The sequence below is a fragment of the Pavona decussata genome, unplaced genomic scaffold (assembly GCF_977016875.1).
Source record: "Pavona decussata unplaced genomic scaffold, jaPavDecu1.1 SCAFFOLD_375, whole genome shotgun sequence".
Taxonomy (NCBI): Eukaryota; Metazoa; Cnidaria; class Anthozoa; order Scleractinia; family Agariciidae; genus Pavona; species Pavona decussata.
Window position 1 is genome coordinate 607216 of NW_028145750.1, and position 21040 is coordinate 628255.

The 21040-nt window shown below is 39.2% G+C and overlaps 2 long non-coding RNA genes and 6 other non-coding genes across 8 annotated transcripts; 3 read left to right on the forward strand and 5 right to left on the reverse strand.

The window, feature by feature from the left end:
• Nucleotides 1–1159: 1159 nt before the first annotated feature.
• Nucleotides 1160–6476, forward strand: LOC146452290 (uncharacterized). The gene is made up of 3 exons (XR_014859792.1): nt 1160–1674; nt 1895–2740; nt 5748–6476. It is a non-coding gene; the product is annotated as an uncharacterized LOC146452290 (long non-coding RNA).
• Nucleotides 6477–11015: 4539 nt separating this feature from the next.
• LOC146452291 (uncharacterized) lies at nt 11016–11799 on the reverse strand. Its single transcript, XR_014859791.1, has 2 exons — nt 11477–11799; nt 11016–11157 (listed from the first exon to the last, which is right to left on the reverse strand). It is a non-coding gene; the product is annotated as an uncharacterized LOC146452291 (long non-coding RNA).
• Nucleotides 11800–12973: 1174 nt separating this feature from the next.
• Nucleotides 12974–13046, reverse strand: Trnai-gau (transfer RNA isoleucine (anticodon GAU)). The gene has a single exon. It is a non-coding gene; the product is annotated as a tRNA-Ile (tRNA).
• Nucleotides 13047–13664: 618 nt separating this feature from the next.
• Trnan-guu (transfer RNA asparagine (anticodon GUU)) lies at nt 13665–13738 on the reverse strand. The gene has a single exon. It is a non-coding gene; the product is annotated as a tRNA-Asn (tRNA).
• A 1090-nt stretch (nt 13739–14828) lies between these two features.
• Nucleotides 14829–14902, forward strand: Trnat-agu (transfer RNA threonine (anticodon AGU)). The gene has a single exon. It is a non-coding gene; the product is annotated as a tRNA-Thr (tRNA).
• Nucleotides 14903–16995: 2093 nt separating this feature from the next.
• Nucleotides 16996–17068, reverse strand: Trnai-gau (transfer RNA isoleucine (anticodon GAU)). Its single transcript has one exon. It is a non-coding gene; the product is annotated as a tRNA-Ile (tRNA).
• Nucleotides 17069–17690: 622 nt separating this feature from the next.
• On the reverse strand, nt 17691–17764 carry Trnan-guu (transfer RNA asparagine (anticodon GUU)). The gene has a single exon. It is a non-coding gene; the product is annotated as a tRNA-Asn (tRNA).
• A 1090-nt stretch (nt 17765–18854) lies between these two features.
• On the forward strand, nt 18855–18928 carry Trnat-agu (transfer RNA threonine (anticodon AGU)). Its single transcript has one exon. It is a non-coding gene; the product is annotated as a tRNA-Thr (tRNA).
• Nucleotides 18929–21040: the final 2112 nt, after the last annotated feature.

The following is a 21040-nucleotide window of genomic DNA, read 5'->3' on the forward strand; positions in this document are numbered from 1 at the left end:
ATTACACGAAAATGTTTCTGAAAGAAGGAAACCCGATCACAAAGCCTGACCGACCGTTTTGAATTTTAAAGGAGGCAAGTTTGTTTTCGGACTATTCTATCAATTCTTTATCCTCGAAGTTCTTGTTAGTAGAATTTTGAATTTCTGAAGTACAACTGCATGTGTTTAAATTCACACGCCTGATATTTTCAACCACACTCCCGAAAGGAGCCTGATGCTTCAATTCCAGGCCGCCAAGATTGTGCGATGAGAACATGGAAACCCTTCCAAACCAAACTTCAATACCTCATCCATTTGCAAAGAACTGTCGTCTTCTTATTAACATGCAGCAAATTTGAAGTCATGTGCACGGTTGGCACCTTTGAAACCGGGTTTTCTCGATCGTCGCTACCAATATAACTGTGAACCAACAACAACAGGAGCGTAAAAGACAGAAAAAACGTTACCGAAACCCCAAGACACTGTTCTCCGGTAAACCCACCGACATATGTGTTCGAAGACCTCATTCTTTATTGTTTAAGGCCAACTAATACGAGCAACATTTTCTTGCAAATTGCTGAGCAACAAATCTTGCGTCTAAAGATGCGATTATACACTCCAACTCGCGCAACAAATTTTCATGTTGCAGAAAGAAGAGGCTCTTTCCACTTTTGTGACATAAAAATTTATTGTGGAATTTACCATACAAAATATGTCGCGCGACAACAACAAAAATATTTGCATGTATTACTTGGCCTTTACGGTCGTCTTCAAAAAATATTGCTCAGTAAAATACATAAAACCATCAATTGGAGAATCCGGGTATCGATCCCGGTACCTCCCGCATGCAAAGCGGGCGCTCTTCCATGTGAGCTAATTCCCCAACGCGCTTAGCAAAAACGAATCATATGAAACGTTTTCAAATTATATAGGGAGGGCGACCTTCAGTGACCGCCGCTAAAACTGACAGAACGCTCATGTGGTTGCAACATGGGCCCGGCTCTGACTTAGGAAAGGGAATTGGTAGATCTGGTGGGCAATTTTTTCAGTTGAACGTTGGACACTGTTACAGATCTCCATCAGTGAAAATGCATCTGTCCGTGGTCAGTGAATAGTAAAACAATTCAACGGACTACAATGAGGACCTCAATAGGAGACAAACTGTCTCGCCTGTATTGATAGCGGAGCTCCCGCGCGCGCCGCAAGGCGCGCGCGAGCGGAGCCCCATAGCTAAGAGATTTTGGTAAACCCATCAGTGCGAGAAATTTTGGTTTGGTTATGACGTCACTTCCGTCCGACCGACCGACCGACCGACCGTACATAGGCTCGCTACTCCATGTATGCCGCCTTGAAATGAGACACGCAAACCCTGTGCCGCAGCCCGCTTTTTTACGGCGGGAAGTTGCATTACCAACTGCGTTCTAGAAAAAAAATAATGATAATGATTATTTTGACAGAATACAAAGTCAATTTTTGTGACCAACAGAGGGAGAAAGAGCAATACGACTAGCGGCGAGAGAAACAAATTGGCCGGCACATCATCAGAATCTTGAAGTGAAATCATTTTACTCCGATCCGGCGCGACGAAACGTTGGATTTTTCCTCTTGAAGTGAAACGTTTCGCTCACTTAACGTTGTCAAAGGAACTAAAAAAGATTGGAAATGGAATAAAAGGACTGGTTATTCTGAGAAGAGGTGAGCATATTCATGTGATTTTGTTGACAAAACTTTGCTGGATTGCTATCGTGCAAGATCTTGTTTTCTTGCAGTGTTGAGACGCCATTTAATTTAAACTTAAGCTTAATATTGCTAAACTCAGAGCAGTCTTTTGAGCTCATTTTTTTTTTCGGTCCATGTTCATTATTTCCCTTGGACTTTTATTTTCTAATCTCCTCCAAATTTTATTTTCCAACAGCGGGAGAAAGAGTAAGACGACTCGCGGCGGGAATTTACATGAAGGGGGCATTGATCATAACAGCAGGCGCCGTGAGTCTTGAAGGGAAGACCCTAGAAACTGGAACGGTGGAAAGGCAGAAAATCACCCCAAATCCTAGAACACGGAACGGTTGAGGGTTAGGTTCAAGGTTATAGTTTATTTGGGGTGATTTCCGACGTTCCCTGTTTTAAGATTTGGAGTGATTTTCCACCATTCCGCCCTTCCACCGTTCCGGCTTTTAGCGTCGCCGATTTTGAAGTGAAGCATTTTACTCCGATCCGGCGCAACGAGACGTTGGATTTTTCCTCTTGAAGTGAAACGTTTCGCTCACTTAACGCTGTAAAACGAACGAAAAAAACCAGCAATGGAATAATAGGACTGGGTATTCTCAGAAGAGGCAAATACATGTATATTCATGTGATTTTGTAGACAAAACTTTGCCGGTTTGCGGCTGTTTTGTAATAAATTGATTTCTTGCAGTGTTGGCACGCAGTTAATACTGCTAAGTTCAGAGTAGTCCTTTGAGCTCATTTTTTTCGGTTCCTGTTCATTATTCCGATCCCTTGGCATTTTATTTTTCTAATCTGGTCCAATTTTGCCTTCCAACAGCGGGAAAAAGAGCAAGGCGAATAGCGGCGGAAAAGGACTCTTTTAGAGGCGGCACATCATAAACAGCGGATCTGAAACAGAAATCATTTTACTCTGATCGATCCGCGAAGAAACGTTGGATTTTTCCTCTTGAAGTGAAACTTTTTGCTCACTTAACGTTGTAAAACGAACGAAAAAATCAGCAATGGAATAAAAGGACTGGTTATTTCCAAAGAGGCGAGTATATTTAAGCTTATTAGTCTTATATTTGATTTTGTTGACAAAACTTTGCTGACTTTTGCAAGATATTTTTTTGCAGTGTTTACACTGCAACTTGTTTAACTTAAGCTACTGCTAACTTCAGAAAAGTCTCTTGAGCTCATTTTTCGGTCCATGTTCGTTATTTCCCTTGGAGGTTTATTTTCTAATCTCATTCCTTTTTGCTTCATGTAAGAAAATTTGGTTCTCAGGTATTTTAGTCAGTGAAACAAACGTCTCGTAACACTTTTTTATCATTAGCTAGCATGAGCTAAGTACTGGCAAGTTTTTCTCGCATATATTTCTAATTTTTGCATTTATTTCTGACAATCTTCACAGAGAACAAAGACAAATACTTTAAAGGATAGGATATTTCTTTTCAAAAAACGTTGAAAGCGAATGTAAAATTAGTCAATGGTGTGACCTCATTTTCATCATAACATCAAGCGTACGCAAAATTTGTTCGCTTGTTTGTACAAATTTTTGAAGATCGTCGTTTAGTTTATCTCTGTTCTGATTGTTATGAATTATCACAGTTTTTTTTTCATATATTACTCCAGGATACATTTATATTTTAAGTCTGTTTCATGGTTATTGTAGCCTTTTTCTCTCAGGTTTATGTACGGCTTTTTGTTGATAAACAACATTTGCCTAAGACAGTGACAGTTCGCCTCGATCATCTTTAAAACTAAAAAGAATAATAACAACAAAAGAAATACTTTGAACGTGAAGACAACTATCAAAACTCGATCAATAGCCAATCCCGTCCTGAATATTTACCTACAGTGTACATAATATTTTGATATTTTTTTTGTACCCCCCACTCACATCCATGTAGCTTAGAATGTCAGTTCTGCTGAAATGGGTTTTTGGGTTTCAAGAGGATACCTTACTACCTTAATGTACCTTGTTGTATAGCAGATAGTATTTTTATTTGCACGAGGCCGAGTAGAGTTAAGGTTTAATTTTCAAGCGGCAGGGGTATTTTGCAGAACACCGAACGTTGAATCTATGGAAGTCCTTTAATGCAATGGCTGCCATAAGTTAACACATTAAAGCTAACCGTCTGTATAATCAGTGCTTAGCCCTAAACAGAAAAGAAAAGTGCTTAGACCTTGATAACTTTGTTCGTTGCTTAATAGGTGTCACATCAGATTAATTAAAGCTTATAGAGACGGGTTATTAAACTATACCAAGAATTTTGAAATAAAATGAATTGTCGAATTTTTTGCACTGTTTTCTCAAATCAATTTTTGCACTTGAAGGGGGCACTTTAAAGAGCTAAAACTCAAATGGAATTTGTTTGGTTACCTTCAATTTTGGACAGTAGCTAGTTTAACATATAAGGAACAAAGACTTGTCGCAAATTTTTTAATTTGAAATATTTTTTCTCTGAGCGATTTTTATACGATCACTTCACATTTCTTTAATCGTAAATTAGAAAATGTTCTGTAACTTTTCACTGCAATTGAATATCGCAGAACTTAGACATGTTTCTTTTTAGCTTTGGTCCGGAAACTGAGGAGCAAATTAAATAAGTGAAAAACAAAATTCACTTGACTTGTAGCCTTTAAAAGGTGATTCGTACGCTCGCATTTAGAGGTGGTAAAAAATTCAACAATTCATTTAATTTCAAAATTCTTGATATAGTTTGATAGCCAGCTCTATAAGCTTATATTTGATATGGGGGTTTACATATCCACAGTTTAAACTGGACGTGGACATCGCTTGGACGCGAGAGACCTCTAAAGGTATACGGTAACCTTAATGCTAAACTGTTATAAGTGGCATAAAATGCGACATTCGGCGTTCAGCATTCTGCAAAATACCCCTTCCAGTTGAGCAACTAACAATATTGTCAAGGTCTAAGCACTTTTCTATACTATTTAGGGTTAAGCGATTTACCAATAATTATTAACTGCAAAGTGTGTCCACTTCTAGTGCTGCACTTTTTATTTGGCGGCAATGGTAAATGTTCACACTCACTATCATCATTCTCACTCTCACTCAGCATCCCCTCAGTTTCACTGCACCATGTTTCACCCACAAAAACGGTGTCATCTCCACCTTTTTTTATCTTTATCATCACATGTGGGTTTGTTAGCTTGTAAAAGACGCTGGCCTGGGACTTTCATTGTCGCTAGTGTCTGCCCCTTTGCTTCTTGTAGATGACTGGTTATTAGCACAATCTTTTAATTTTTTCAATTTTTTTCTTGTATAGGAGGGAGTGTTTTTTCAAGTGAGTGTCAAGTTAAAAAACAAGAGATTTTAACCCTCCAGATAGTAGTGACTCTTCCCAATTGTTATCCTCATTCTCTGTTTCATCGCTTTTCAATGGTCGCTTGACTTCGCAAATCTTTGGAAAAATGGAGATGTTTTAAGGACGGTGCCTACAAATAGCGAAGTATTTTTGCACGGTTTATCACTATGCAAGAAAAGCAGATCTTGGTAGCGGCTATTGAAATTCAAAAAGAAAATTGGGGGTAACCACGCATTTTTTAGAGATAACTTAGCAACAATTATTTTAAAAAGCAGCAAAAAGCAAAGCAATGTATGGGGCTTTTTTCCAAATTGAAGCTTTATTATCTCTGAAAAATGCATGGTTACCCCCAATTTTCTTTTTGGATACCAGAATCACTTGCGAAGTTCTGTTTTCTCCGCATAGTTCTGAAGCGCGCAAAAATATCTCTGTAATAGTAGGCACCACCCATAGGAAACCCGAGTATGTCCAGATGGGCAGACCGTATGCGCAGTAACAATAGTAGGCACCGTCCTTAAATGGTCTGGGTATATTTTCACGAGCTCCTCAGAAACCACAAACTGAGGTAGAAGAAAAGTCTGCAGTTTCTTTCGCTGTGTTCAGCTTTCCTTCATTGAAGAAATTAGGCATAAAGTCATCAACAGTACTGGTCATGCTGTTCCATCTAAAGAAGTAGCCAGAGATTCAAAGACATTTTAATTTGTACCTTAACCTCTCTTTATCCAGGAAAGGGCATGGAATTCTGCCCATCATGGAGCCAGCCAACCATTTTCACATGAAGCGCACTGCTGCTCTTTCTTAACCTCGCAGGTGTCTTTGACAAATTCCATGACTGTATAACTCTAGCCACAAAATTTTGCAAAATAATAATTAAGCCAAGCACATGTTTTTTTGAAGTTTCACATGCCTTCAAGTAGTCATGATTAGCTGGGTCCTGTTGAAAAAAAAAACCCGCCTCCTCCTCCCTCTCTGTTACAAATGCCCTTATGTAATCTGACAACAGGTGCATTGTCAATGTGCAACGCTATGTCATGAGCAACCCTCCATGCATTTCTTTCCATTCTTTATCTTCGTAATTTCATAGTGAGCTAGTCACAGTCGTATTAAAAATTTCTTTGTCTGTTTTGTCATGAAATCTGAAAATATTCCATTTTATAGATCTAGAACTGCCATCAGTAATGGCATCTCGGCCACTGAACTGCAGGATTAGTCCTTTCCAGCCAGCTTTCCCCCAACCACTGCTTTAGTGTGCTCGATGAATCCTGATGCGATAATGAGACTTGCAAATTCTGGACAATTCGGCATCTCGGAACCTGACCTCATCAAACAATAGCATTATCCAAAACGTGAACTTAGGGAAAAATTTAAAAATCATCATAGGCCCCCATCTGCATAAATTATGAACCCTAACTCAGGAGTGTTTTAAGATTCGCCATTGCCTGGGCACAAAAGCCATGCACAGAGGGTGTAACCTTTACTGGTGGGTTTAGATCTTGTGTTTTAATAGCTGTAGCAAAAAATAATTGATGTACAGTTGTAAGCTTTTTATTTATCATCACAGATCATGACAGATGTGATGAAAACACAGTATGGCTCATGAATCACTTTGTTAATGGAAGTTCTTGTTGAGGCAATTCATAAACTTGTAAATTATCCACACTTGGGTGAAAGTTTCTGACTGTGCACTTTTCCCATCAAGGCATAGATCCGGTTGTGTATTAAATTTTTTACCTTTTGATAAATGTTGATGTGATGGCAGGAGCCAAATTGAATGGGCACTCGCTGAGCATATAAAATTTGTCTTCAGCAGTAAAGATTTTAATTCCTCGCGAAGCGAGGGCCGAAGGCCCGAGCGTAGCGAGGTTAATAAATTTGTCGGGCCGAGCCGGCCCGAGTGGAGCTAAGCCGCGCGAATTCGAGCGAAAAATATCTTTATATATGTTGATATATGTTTATATCTTTGAAGGTGTCCGCACAATGACGTCAGACTGTCTGGCGTTGTCTGGAGCAAAATTTGCATACACCGAAAAACATATGCGTGCATGATCAAATTTCAACTGCAATGTTCATCAATATTCACTGGATACAGAACTATCTCTCCAGAATCTTTTCCCTTTCTTTTAGAAATCTTTTTTTGTGAAATAGTGCATTAAAGAAATTACACGCTTTGTGGCCGCGGTAAATAATTTTCCGTGGGAAATAAATTCATCGAACACGACAGCGCTGCACGCCCGTTGTACATTACGTCGCAACAGAAATAGATTTTCAACCGCAAACTAGCCCGTGGAACTACGAAAACACTATGCTCATAAAAAAAATATCTTATGCGCCTTTTAATCTCCTCGTTTGATGCTACAATACGTGTAAAGAGGGCTTTCCACCCAGCCCCAGCTTCGCGAGGTTTTGCGAGTCACGTATTTCTAGTTAGTTGGCCTGATGTAGGGCTATTGCTCTAGCATGTTGTGTACAACAGAGATTGGCTGGGCCTACAATAGCTGTGTTTATTTGTGCTGACTAAAGGAGGAGAAATCATGTATCCCATGAGTCTCCGCGAAAAATTATCGACTAGAAGGTGTCAACTATCGATGCGAAGGCGAGCGCGCAGTCCGAAATCGACTGAATTTCAAGTGGCTATTTTTCCTTATTCAGGATCTGAGAATGTAAGTTAAATCATTTTGTGTATTGCTTTGGCAATTAAGTTCAAGCTTGCATTACAATTTCGCAGCTAATTTCCCTAAGAATAAAGAAAAACATACAATTGTTTGGAGTGGTATGCATGATCGACTCGCTTTGTTCGTTCGCGGCTCTCAAATGCTTGACCCAAATTTGACCCTAGCGAGTTTAATCCTGGGTACATTAGCGTGAAATCTTGCCTGTCGTTGCTCGAATAGTATCTCCTTTGAATTTTATTCAAGGTCCCCTTAAGTCCCCATGTTTTGAAGGACTTTGTGTTCGTTGAAGTTTGCCTAAATTGGCGCCAAACATGTAAACAACTGCATAATGCTTTTATAGTAACTGCTTTTGAACGATCACTCGTTTTCCCGGTCGAAATAAACAGTACTTTAAGCACGATTCTGTTCGGTTCTATTCGTGTAAGGACATCAAGTGGTGACATAAATGCTTTGTTTTAAGTCGATATTCAAGCAAACGGTAAATGCATGGAGGAAGTCGAAGAAGAGTCGAGTGGCAAGCGGCCGTTCAATGTTTCTGATCGCACAAACAAGCAAAGAAGCCGCTCTCGTAAGTCTTTTGGAAAACTAACGTGTCCCATGACCGTTAGAAACCGACAACAGGCTAAGTTTGACGAATTGACATAACTCTGACTGTCTAAATCTAAGCAATTCACGTAAAGCAATGGCGACGTCAGCGTTCACTCCGAGAAGCCCCATCGCAAATGCGCAATCGCGTATCAACATCGAGTTGATAATATAGTTGGAAGCGAGGCATTGTAGGATACCTGAATTTTCCACTATCACTCAATCATTCTTATAACTATTGGATTGATAGAGGCTACAAAAATATGCTGAACAAGGGGCATTCCCTGTATACTTTACAGTGCAACGAACTCAACTGGGGCCACCAAACATTGATCAGCCAATCACACCTGTCACGTTTACAACAAAGGAGTCTGGCTTTGGTAGTTGGTAAACCAATCAAAAACGAGAACATTTCTTTAACTTTCAAAGTGTCGGTCTTATCGGTGGCCCCGGTTGAGTTTGTTGCACTGTAAGACAAAACCTTGCCTTACCTTTAGTTATATCTATATCTTTTACAAAGCCTGAATATCAGCTGTTTCCCATCTCTCACCAATCATCTAGAGAGAGTAGAGACTGATATTCAGGCCACATTTAATGCAACCAGACCCTTTTGATAACTGTGATTTAACAGACAAAAGGTGAAACTTCTTATCAGCCGTCTCTTTTAATTGAAAGAAAAATTTAAAACTTGGTAGTGGGTAATGAATTATGAAATATGTACAGTTATATATTTTTACAGTGCAATCTCAGTTATTTGAACTCTCAATTATGTTTTTCAGCACTCCCAATTCTTTGAACAAATAGTTGTTAATTCTCTTGGATTTGCTTCAGTCAGTTTTTTGCCTCCTATTTTTTGAATAAAATTTATTTTCCATAGGAAGTTAAAAAAAAATTGGTACTTCCACTGCAGTGATTGTCACATAACATTATTATGAAAATGTTAATATGCCTAGTTAATTGTTTTCTTTTACTTAGTTTTGATTATCCAATAATAACTGTTAATTTTCATGGGTTTTGTGACATCAGTAACCAGTGCTACAGTTTTCTACACCTTATCACATACATGTAGTCTGGTATAACTTTTTCAGTAACACAAGGAAAAACACTAAATAATATTATTTTCCTTTTCCATTCTGTACAGGGTTTATGTAAAATCTTTATTTATATAAATAGTTTAATCCACTGATTGTTTTGGAGAATAAAGTGATAAAATGCTTTTAATTTGCAATATTTCAAGCAAAGTACATGTATAATGTTGTACATCATTTTGTGAATTCAGAAGAGGACTATTGCTATACATCAACTCTCTTTAGGCATTCTTGTTCCTTCTATTTTTTTCTCTTGGGAAAACAGGATGATGAAAATTAAAGTAAGGAATAATTTTTAGAAAATGCTCATTAAAATTAATGATACATGTTAGGTATTTTGCTGTGTAAAAATGAATGGGACTTCTCAGATGAGGTGCTATCCATAAACTGGAGTGATGAGGCTGCAGGTGTTTAGTGTTTACCAGTCTAATGATTTCTTAAATTGGGATTTTCCTTGTAAGGACAAAAGGTTAATGAGTTGGAGCAAGGCCTGTTCCTTAATTGAGAAACCAGAGAATAAAACCTGCAGTGTAATTGTTTGTGGTGGAAGGAGACTGCTTAGTTTTCTTTTCAGTATTACCTGTTAGGAAATGTGGTCCATGAAAGGTAAAGAAAAACTCTTTGACCTTGGCAGGATTAAAACCTATGACCCCAGGATTTTGTTGATCACTGATGGAACAAAATTAATCTCTTCACTAGGGTAATGCAAAATTTAAGTGGTTTCCTTCCCAAACAGAAATTTACACTCCAAGGATAATTCTCTGATTTTTCAGTTGTATAGTCAGTACTGCACAGCGCAAAATTTTATTATCCTTTAACTGTTGTTATTTCCAACTTTGCTCCAAGTTAACTCTCGTGTAGCAAAGTGTAGAAAAACTGCTGGGGATAACCGGCTCCCATAACTGCCCGATGGATTTTTTGTGGTAAAGATTTTGACAGGGACAGTTGAGGATTTATACCCAATTGTTGGTACAAATGACTAGGGACTGAAAAAAAAGATTTTTTCGTTGAATAATTAGACTTATGACATTTATTGCATTCAACATAGAAAGAATGCACTCTTTACATAGATTGGAGTTGAGATTGTATGGGAGAACCAAAGTTGATTGCATGAATGAAAGGATATTGGAAAGGATATCTGGCACCCCCTGTAGATTTTGCAGGGGCAGATGACATCATCACCAAATTGGCAAAGGAGAGAACCTACGCTAGGATCGAGGTTATCAAACGTACTCTCTGATCCAGTTTTGATAATGACTAGTTTCCATATATACAAAGTAGCAAAAGGCATTCACAAGTGATCGTTGTTTTGACTTTACAATATCAAGAATAAGATGCAGCCAATTACTGCAATGGTTTCTCTGAACAAAACAGTATCACTTTGCACTCTCAAAACAAAGGAACTAATGTGATTGACAGGAAGTTATGAAAGGTTCATGTTTTCCTATCCCTACCGAAACAAATGGCAAAAATTATATACTGCATTCTTAGATTAAGTTAAGAGCAAGAAAGACATCTTGACTCTCTTGTAAATCAATATCAGTTGCATGGAACTGAGCACTTAGTTTGAGTTTATACAAAAACCAAAATAAACAACTTAAGTGTACAAGAATAGTTATCAACCTGGGAATAACAGAAATTTTTAAAAATGAGCTTTTCAATCTAATTTATTGAATTAATGAGCTACAAGTGCAGTAAGAAAATATAAAAATGGCACAAAGCTAATTTGACTTGAAGAAATATCTCTCCTGTATTCAAACATCTCCAATGTGCATCTCCCTCAAACAGAACCTAAACATAAAAAAAAATCACTCAATTTGACTGGAAAAACTAAAAGATGAAATTTTAAATATTTTGTAAATCCCTATAACTTATAATGACTCGTTTTTCAATTGTTCCACGGTGTACTAGTTTGCGATGATCTCCTAGTATTAGTAGACCACATGAATTGATATAACAACACTGGCCTACTATTGTCCGTATTAGCTTGCAATTTTAATATTATCTTGATTAAAGATTGCTTTTAAAAAATTGCTCCCTCGTCAGAAAAAAAACACTACAAACAGTTTAAAGGTGTGTATGCATACATAAATATTTGAAGTTATCTTACCTCCTTAATTGACAGACCTGTCGGACCTTTCACCTTCCACCGACACAACAAAATTCCTTCTAGTTTTGACGTTTATCACACTAAAAGTTTTCCTTCAAATCTGCTGTTAAAGGGAACATTTCCACACAGTCGCGCAGGAAAAATAACACGAGGCGTAGGAAAAATTCGATCGCTTCCAAACCTGAAAACTTATGCAAAAATTAAAAAGATCCTTTCTTTTTTTATCCACCATCCTAATACAGGAAGATATCTGAACACTGCTTTTTTTATCCTGTTTTATCCAAATCTCTAGAACGAAGCAAACACAACTAAAATTCGCCTCTTCGCTCTTCTCAGGTAGGTACTTCATATATGGTAATTATTAATAATTGTCATATATGAAGTACCTACATTACCAGCGCCCATTTCAATGGATAAGGGAAATGCGGGCTCGGAGAACGAGATTGCCGCCATTTTTTTTAAATGATGGATCTGGGTACTAGGAGTCTAGGATCAGGAATCGGAAGACCTTAAATCTCTCTCCTCCACAGAGGCTCCATCAGTGGAGAAACGTAGAAAAAAGGAGGGGAAAGGAAGGAAAACGGGGGAAATATTTCTCTCCTCCAGGCTCTACTCGTTTAATTTCCCTCTCCCCAGGCTTTCTAAGAAGCCTCTGCGGAGGAGAGAGACCTTAAATAACATAGTCTCCGTCGCAGCCAGTGTCGTCACGCTACGCTCCGTGGGGAGGATCGTTGCGTGACGACCTGCGAAAGAGACTAGCTATAAATAACAAGGACTGGAACCAGATTTCAGAGCCCAGTGCTTTTCGCGAAAACGTGGGTTTGGTGGGGGTGCCTATTCTCGCGGGCTCACAAACCTGGTTCCAGTACTTGTTATTTAAGGATTTTCCTAGGAATCTCATTGCCATTCAAAAACGCGCGTGGGCTCTGAGGACGAGATTGGAGTACATTAGCGCAAAGATCAACCAATCACCAACCCTTGCTCGGTGAAGGGAAAATTAAGAAAAAATGCCCTATGTTACAACAAATCAGGAGCCGATGATCATGGGCTCCTGGTATTACATTGTTGATGGGGAGTTTGCTGCATACCGGTATGCATTAAAATATATATCTAGCTTTAGAAAGGATGAGGAACTACGTCCACGTCCATACGATAAGCCGATTTCTATAAATGCTAGCAAAAAAATTGGAGCTCCGCTTTTAGGCTTGGCTAAATATATATATTATCTTATCATTAATAGTTAAACTCCATACATAAGGTATCTCTCATTGCTTTTCTTCCCGAACCTGCGTCCCCCAAATATTCGATGTAGGAAACTTTGTTTCAGTACTTGTTGTTTAAGGGAACAATATCCAGACGAAAGCGCTACCATATAAACTCGTAACAAGTTATTGACGTTCGCCTTTGTCCTTCTTCGAAGTACGAAACCTGTACGAGTTGAAGCAAGCTCCATTCAACAAAAACATTTGAACTGTAGCAAGAAAGGGAAAAAAATAATGGTCCGTGTGAGGGTCGAACTCACGACCTTGGCGTTATCAGCACCACGCTCTACCGACTGAGCTAACGGACCAGACACATACAAAACAAGGAAGTTTCTCCATCTTGAACATAATTTCTTTATACTTGTTTTGCCTCAGTGAAGCCGATGTAGAACGCTATAAATCATTTAAACTCGACTTTACTTTTCGACAAGAAAAACAAAAGCCCATGACCTTTTCGGTCATTCTTATTCTAATTATATGATCTGCAGAGGGCATAACCCATCTCTGCAGATGTTCAAATGTGCAGGTGCAAGTGTTTAAGTATAATACAAGGTGCAAATGTTAAAAAGTGTCCAGGGTCAGCGTCATGCAGACATAATACTTCCGCGATTAGGCAGGGAGGCAGGCAGCACGGCCTTTAAGGGGTAACACATCCAGTCCAACTTAACTTTTAAGACAGCCCTGTTTTATACATAGCATCAAAGGCCTTGTCATTTTGCTCGCATCTGCACAAAAACCAGCGAGTTACTACATTACTCTGTGAGCGGCGCCCTTTATTAGTACTAAAAAAAAACTTTTGTGACTAAAAAAAACGTTATTTTCCATATACAGTTGTTATAGTAGTAGGTGCAACAGCTAAATTGCAGATCTCAGTAACAGAACTCAAGCACTGAAAAAGATAAACTTTGGCAACGTCAAAAAAGTGTCGTCCCCGGGTGGGCTTGAACCACCAACCTTTCGGTTAACAGCCGAACGCGCTAACCGATTGCGCCACGGAGACATCGATGGAATCTTGTAAGTATTAAAGATTGACCCAAAAGGAAGAGTTGGCTGATAACGGATGCGTCACATTAAACTAAGAGATTTTAACATTATCATCTAATTTACCAGTACGAGAGAAAGGGATTAACTTTCTAGATTTACGGTCTACAATGTATGCCTTCTCCATGATAAAAAAGAAAATAATGGCATTGCAATGTCAGTTTTTCTTTCAAACAAATATAGACGTTAAATTAACTAAGCAATTAAGCGACGATCAGACCTAGTGGCTTACTCCTCTTACAATTTTCTTGAAACGAACATGCACAATATAAATCGGAATCAAATCAACCAGACTTAGATTAAGAAAAACGATTTTTTTCAGTTTTTTGACCGGAAATAATACAAAAGGACGTCACCTTAACTCCCACTGTTAAGTTTCAACCACGTCCACGGCAGTGCTGCATAATACCAACAGTTCGTTTCCGAAAGCTGAAATAAGGCAAACAGGTCTGTTGTTTGCATGTTTTGCGTCGAAAACGTTGCCGTTACCACGGTATGAATTTTTTACCAGCGAGTCTCTTGTGGCCAGACACAAAAAGTGCTGGAGGTGAGAAGCACGCGGTTGGAAAGTATTGTTGAAAACTACTCTTCGGGCAATAGTGTGGTCGACAACCGAGAATGTTATCTCTCGGGGAATTAGCTCAAGTGGTAGAGCGCCCGCTTAGCATGCGGGAGGTACCGGGATCGATAACTGGATTCTCCAATCGTAGTCTTTTGTTTTTTCTGCAAGGCCACTATACAGTTTGAAATTGTCCTTATGCCTTCCTTGTTTTCGCCTTATTCAGCTTAATTAAAGGATTAAGTGTTGCTGGCAGAGACAATATTTTATGCCACATGATGATGATCTGATTCTAAGGAACACTTCAAAATGCGGTTTTTATTGTAATAAACAAAAGCCAATATTTGAATCATTAGTCCAACAGTAAAATACGTGCCAAAATTTATCAGAAGATAGTCAAAAGATCTGGCAATTCTGTTCAACGTTTGACACGGTTAACCAACCGTTTATCATTTCATAACATCCTACAGCACCTTACACCTTCACACACGGCGCTGTAGCTCAGTTGGTTAGAGCGCCTGTCTAGTAAACAGGAGGTCATGGGTTCAAATCCCATCGGTGCCTGGTATCTCCTCTTACCTTTTTCACTGTGTCGTTTTGGAGGGAAATTCAAAAAAATCCTGATTTTTGGAATTTTCAGCTTAATTTTCCACGCTTAATGAAATATATGACGTAACGTTTCACCGCTTACGTATTGAACACTTTCATCTTGGTTTTTAACATGCAGAGATGACAATGTAGAATTGTTTCTTGGCAATAGTAAAACTCCCCATCAGCTGGTCGCACCTGGGATGAGTTGCTGTTATAACACCTACTACTACATTTAGTATTTCACATACTAAGGGTGATTTCAATTTTCTAAAGGTTTATTTCTTACTGTTCATGTATCTGGAATGCTCTCTAAAATGATCTCAGAATCCTTTCAGGTCCGCTACTCTCCACACCAGACACCACTCGCCAACCTTACTTTTCAGGGAACGTATTTCCTCGAGGACATCTCCGTGTTCAACTTAATATTCGCGCGCAACGACAAAGGCCTGGGTATAACTTACAATACTTGTCTGGTTGCCAGTCTTCCCCGTTATTGTTGATAACTGCATGAGAGCATGACAGCTGGATAGATTGAACAACTCTGACGAGACGAGAACTCGAAAGGAAAGAATATATGGTTATTAGTGATTTGTTTGTCCTCTTTGTGTTTCTCCATCTATAATTAAGGCAATATTACACGAAAATGTTTCTGAAAGAAGGAAACCCGATCACAAAGCCTGACCGACCGTTTTGAATTTTAAAGGAGGCAATTTTGTTTTCGGACTATTCTATCAATTCTTTATCCTCGAAGTTCTTGTTAGTAGAATTTTGAATTTCTGAAGTACAACTGCATGTGTTTAAATTCACACGCCTGATATTTTCAACCACACTCCCGAAAGGAGCCTGATGCTTCAATTCCAGGCCACCAAGATTGTGCGATGAGAACATGGTAACCCTTACAAACCAAACTTCAATACATCATCCATTTGCAAAGAACTGTCGTCTTCTTGTTAACATGCAGCAAATTTGAAGTCATGTGCACGGTTGGCACCTTTGAAACCGGATTTTCTCGATCGTCGCTACCAATATAACTGTGCACCAACAACAACAGGAGCGTAAAAGACAGAAAAAACGTTACCGAAACCCCAAGACACTGTTCTCCGGTAAACCCACCGACATATGTGTTCGAAGACCTCATTCTTTATTGTTTAAGGCCAACTAATACGAGCAACATTTTCTTACAAATTGCTGAGCAACAAATCTTGCGTCTAAAGATGCGATTATACACTCCAACTCGCGCAACAAATTTTCATGTTGCAGAAAGAAGAGGCTCTTTCCACTTTTGCGACATAAAAATTTATTGTGGAATTTACCATTCAAAATTTGTTGCGCGACAACAACAAAAATATTTGCATGTATTACTTGGCCTTTACGGTCGTCTTCAAAAAATATTGCTCAGTAAAATACATAAAACCATCAATTGGAGAATCCGGGTATCGATCCCGGTACCTCCCGCATGCAAAGCGGGCGCTCTTCCATGTGAGCTAATTCCCCAACGCGCTTAGCAAAAACGAATCATATGAAACGTTTTCAAATTATATAGGGAGGGCGACCTTCAGTGACCGCCGCCAAAACTGACAGAACACTCATGTGGTTGCAACATGGGCCCGGCTCTTACTTAGGAAAGGGAATTGGTAGATCTGGTGGGCAATTTTTTCAGTTGAACGTTGGACACTGTTACAGACCTCCATCAGTGAAAATGCATCTGTCCGTGGTCAGTGAATAGTAAAACAATTCAACGGACTACAATGAGGGCCTCAATAGGAGACAAACTGTCTCGCCTGTATTGATATCTTATCATTAATAGTTAAACTCCATACATAAGGCATCTCTCATTGCTTTTCTTCCCGAACCTGCGTCCCCCAAATATTCGATGTAGGAAACTTTGTTTCAGCACTTGTTGTTTAAGGGAACAATATCCAGACGAAAGCGCTACCATATAATCTCGTAACAAATTATTGACGTTCGCCTTTGTCCTTCTTCGAAGTACAAAACCTGTACGAGTTGAAGCAAGCTCCATTCAACAAAAACATTTGAACTGTAGCAAGTAAGGAAAAAAAAAATAATGGTCCGTGTGAGGGTCGAACTCACGACCTTGGCGTTATCAGCACCACGCTCTACCGACTGAGCTAACGGACCAGACACATACAAAACAAGGCAGTTTCTCCAAGTTGAACATAATTTCTTTATACTTGTTTTGCCTCAGTGAAGCCGATGTAGAACGCTATAAATCATTTAAACTCAACTGACTTTACTTTTCGACAAGCAAAACAAAAGGCCATGATCTTTTCGGTCATTCTTATTCTAATTATATAATCTGCAGAGGGCATAACCCATCTCTGCAGATGTTCAAATGTGCAGTTGCAAGTGTTTAAGTATAATACAAGGTGCAAATGTTAAAAAGTGTCCAGGGTCAGCGTCATGCAGACATAATACTTCCGCGATTAGGCAGGGAGGCAGGCAGCACGGCCTTTAAGGGGTAACACATCCAGTCCAACTTAACTTTTAAGACAGCCCTGTTTTATACATAGCATCAAAGGCCTTGTCATTTTGCTCGCATCTGCACAAAAACCAGCGAGTTACTACATTACTCTGTGAGCGGCGCCCTTTATTAGTACTAAAAAAAAACTTTTGTGACTAAAAAAAACGTTATTTTCCATATACAGTTGTTATAGTAGTAGGAGCAACAGCTAAATTGCAGATCTCAGTAATAGAACTCAAGCACTGAAAAAGATAAAATTTGGCAACGTCAAAAAAGTGTCGTCCCCGGGTGGGCTTGAACCACCAACCTTTCGGTTAACAGCCGAACGCGCTAACCGATTGCGCCACGGAGACATCGATGGAATCTTGTAAGTATTAAAGATTGACCCAAAAGGAAGAGTTGGCTGATAACGGATGCGTCACATTAAACTAAGAGATTTTAACATTATCATCTAATTTACCAGTACGAGAGAAAGGGATTAACTTTCTAGATTTACGGTCTACAATGTATGCCTTCTCCATGATAAAAAAGAAAATAATGGCATTGCAATGTCAGTTTTTCTTTCAAACAAATATAGACGTTAAATTAACTAAGCAATTAAGCGACGATCAGACCTAGTGGCTTACTCCTCTTACAATTTTCTTGAAACGAACATGCACAATATAAATCGGAATCAAATCAACCAGACTTAGATTAAGAAAAACGATTTTTTTCAGTTTTTTGGCCGGAAATAATACAAAAGGACGTCACCTTAACTCCCACTGTTAAGTTTCAACCACGTCCACGGCAGTGCTGCATAATACCAACAGTTCGTTTCCGAAAGCTGAAATAAGGCAAACAGGTCTGTTGTTTGCATGTTTTGCGTCGAAAACGTTGCCGTTACCACGGTATGAATTTTTTACCAGCGAGTCTCTTGTGGCCAGACACAAAAAGTGCTGGAGGTGAGAAGCACGCGGTTGGAAAGTATTGTTGAAAACTACTCTTCGGGCAATAGTGTGGTCGACAACCGAGAATGTTATCTCTCGGGGAATTAGCTCAAGTGGTAGAGCGCCCGCTTAGCATGCGGGAGGTACCGGGATCGATACCTGGATTCTCCAATCGTAGTCTTTTGTTTTTTCTGCAAGGCCACTATACAGTTTGAAATTGTCCTTATGCCTTCCTTGTTTTCGCCTTATTCAGCTTAATTAAAGGATTAAGTGTTGCTGGCAGAGACAATATTTTATGCCACATGATGATGATCTGATTCTAAGGAACACTTCAAAATGCGGTTTTTATTGTAATAAACAAAAGCCAATATTTGAATCATTAGTCCAACAGTAAAATACGTGCCAAAATTTATCAGAAGATAGTCAAAAGATCTGGCAATTCTGTTCAACGTTTGACACGGTTAACCAACCGTTTATCATTTCATAACATCCTACAGCACCTTACACCTTCACACACGGCGCTGTAGCTCAGTTGGTTAGAGCGCCTGTCTAGTAAACAGGAGGTCATGGGTTCAAATCCCATCGGTGCCTGGTATCTCCTCTTACTTTTTTCACTGTGTCGTTTTGGAGGGAAATTCAAAAAAGTCCTGATTTTTGGAATTTTCAGCTTAATTTTCCACGCTTAATGAAATATATGACGTAACGTTTCACCGCTTACGTATTGAACACTTTCATCTTGGTTTTTAACATGCAGAGATGACAATGTAACTGATTGTTTCTTGGCAATAGTAAAACTCCCTATCAGCTGGTCGCACCTGGGATGAGTTGCTGTTATAACACCTACTACTACATTTAGTATTTCACATACTACTGAAGGGTGATTTCAATTTTCTGTTTTCTGTTCATGTATCTGGAATGCTCTCAAAAATGTTCTCAGATCCTTTCAGGTCCGTTAATCTTCACACCAGACACCACTCGTCAAACCTTACTTTTCAGGGAAGGTATTTCTTCCAGGACATCTCCGTGTTCAACTTAATATTCGCGCGCAACGACAAAGGCCTGGGTGTAACTTACAATACTTGTCTGGTTGCCAGTCTTCACCGTTATTGTTGATAACTGCATGAGAGCATGACAGCTGGATAGATTGAACAACTCTGAGGAGACGAGAACTCGAAAGGAAAGAATATATGGTTATTAGTGATTTGTTTGTCCTCTTTGTGTTTCTCCATCTATAATTAAGGCAATATTACACGAAAATGTTTCTGAAAGAAGGAACACCATCACAAAGCCTGACCGACCGTGTTGAATTTTGAAAGAGGCAATTTTGTTTTCGGACTATTCTATCAATTCTTTATCCTCGAAATTCCTGTTAGTAGAATTTCGAATTTCTTAGATACAACTGTGTTTGAATTCACACGCCTGATATTTTCAACCACACTCTCGAAAGGAGCCTGATGCTTCAATTCCAGGCCACCAAGATTGTGCGATGAGAAGATGGAAACCGTTACAAACAAACTTTACTACATTATCAATCTGCAAAGAACTGTGGTCTTCTTGTTCACATGCAGCAAATATGAATTCATTTGCACGGTTGTCACCTTTAGAAAATGTTTTCCTTTATCATTGTTATAATATAACGGTAAACCAACATCAAAAAAGGCATCAAAGAGAGAAACAGCTATAGCGAAACCCCAAGATACTGTTCTCCTGTAAGCCCATTGACGTATATATTTACAATCTCGATTCTTTATTGTTTAAGGCCAAGTAATACGGGCAACATTCTACGTTACAACTTGCTGCGCAACAAATATTACGTTTCAAATTGCGGTTGTTTTTTGCCCACGTACTACCTCTAACTCGCGCAGCAAGTTTCAATGTGGCAGAAAGGTGGGGCTGTTTCTACTTGTTTGCAACATGAAAATTTAAAGGGGGAACCTGCAATGGAACATTTGTTGCACGACATCAAAAGGGGAGGTATTACTTGGTCTTTAAGGTCGTATTTGCAAAAATAATGCTCAATAAAATGTATAAAAACATCGGTTTGAGAATCTGGGTATCGATCCCGGTACCACCCGCATGCAAAGCGGGCGCTCTCCCATTTGAGCTAATTCCCCAACGCGCTTAGCGAAAACGAATCATATGAAACGTTTTCAAGAAGTGCCTCAGAGAATAACTAACGAGGGAGGAAGTACCTCAATGACGGCCGCCAAGTCTAACAGAACACTCATATGTGGTGCCAACATGGGCCAGGCTCTGATATAGGAAAGGAAATGGGCAGATCTTTTGAGGAATCTTTCAAGTTATACGTTGGACACTGACACAGACCTTCGTCAGTGGAAATGCTTCTGTCCGTTGTCGGTACATACTAAAAGAATTAAACGGACTACAATGAGGGCGTCAATAGGAGACAAACTGTTTCGTCTGTATTGATATCTAAATATCTCTCTTTGTTTTTCTTCCCGAACCTTCGTTAAAAACATCCAGACCAACTTAAATTTTAAGACAGCCCCGCATTATCCATAACATTACTGGCCTTGTCTTTTCATTCCAGCATTAGTGTCACACCACGAACTATAAATGATCAGGCGGAAGTCGTTAGCTGGTAACCGCGAAGGCTTACGTTTTAGCAATGAGTGAAGAGTCATATCTGATCACTGCCTAGGTAATGGCTACAGGACGTATTGCTGGCCTTCTCTTACACAT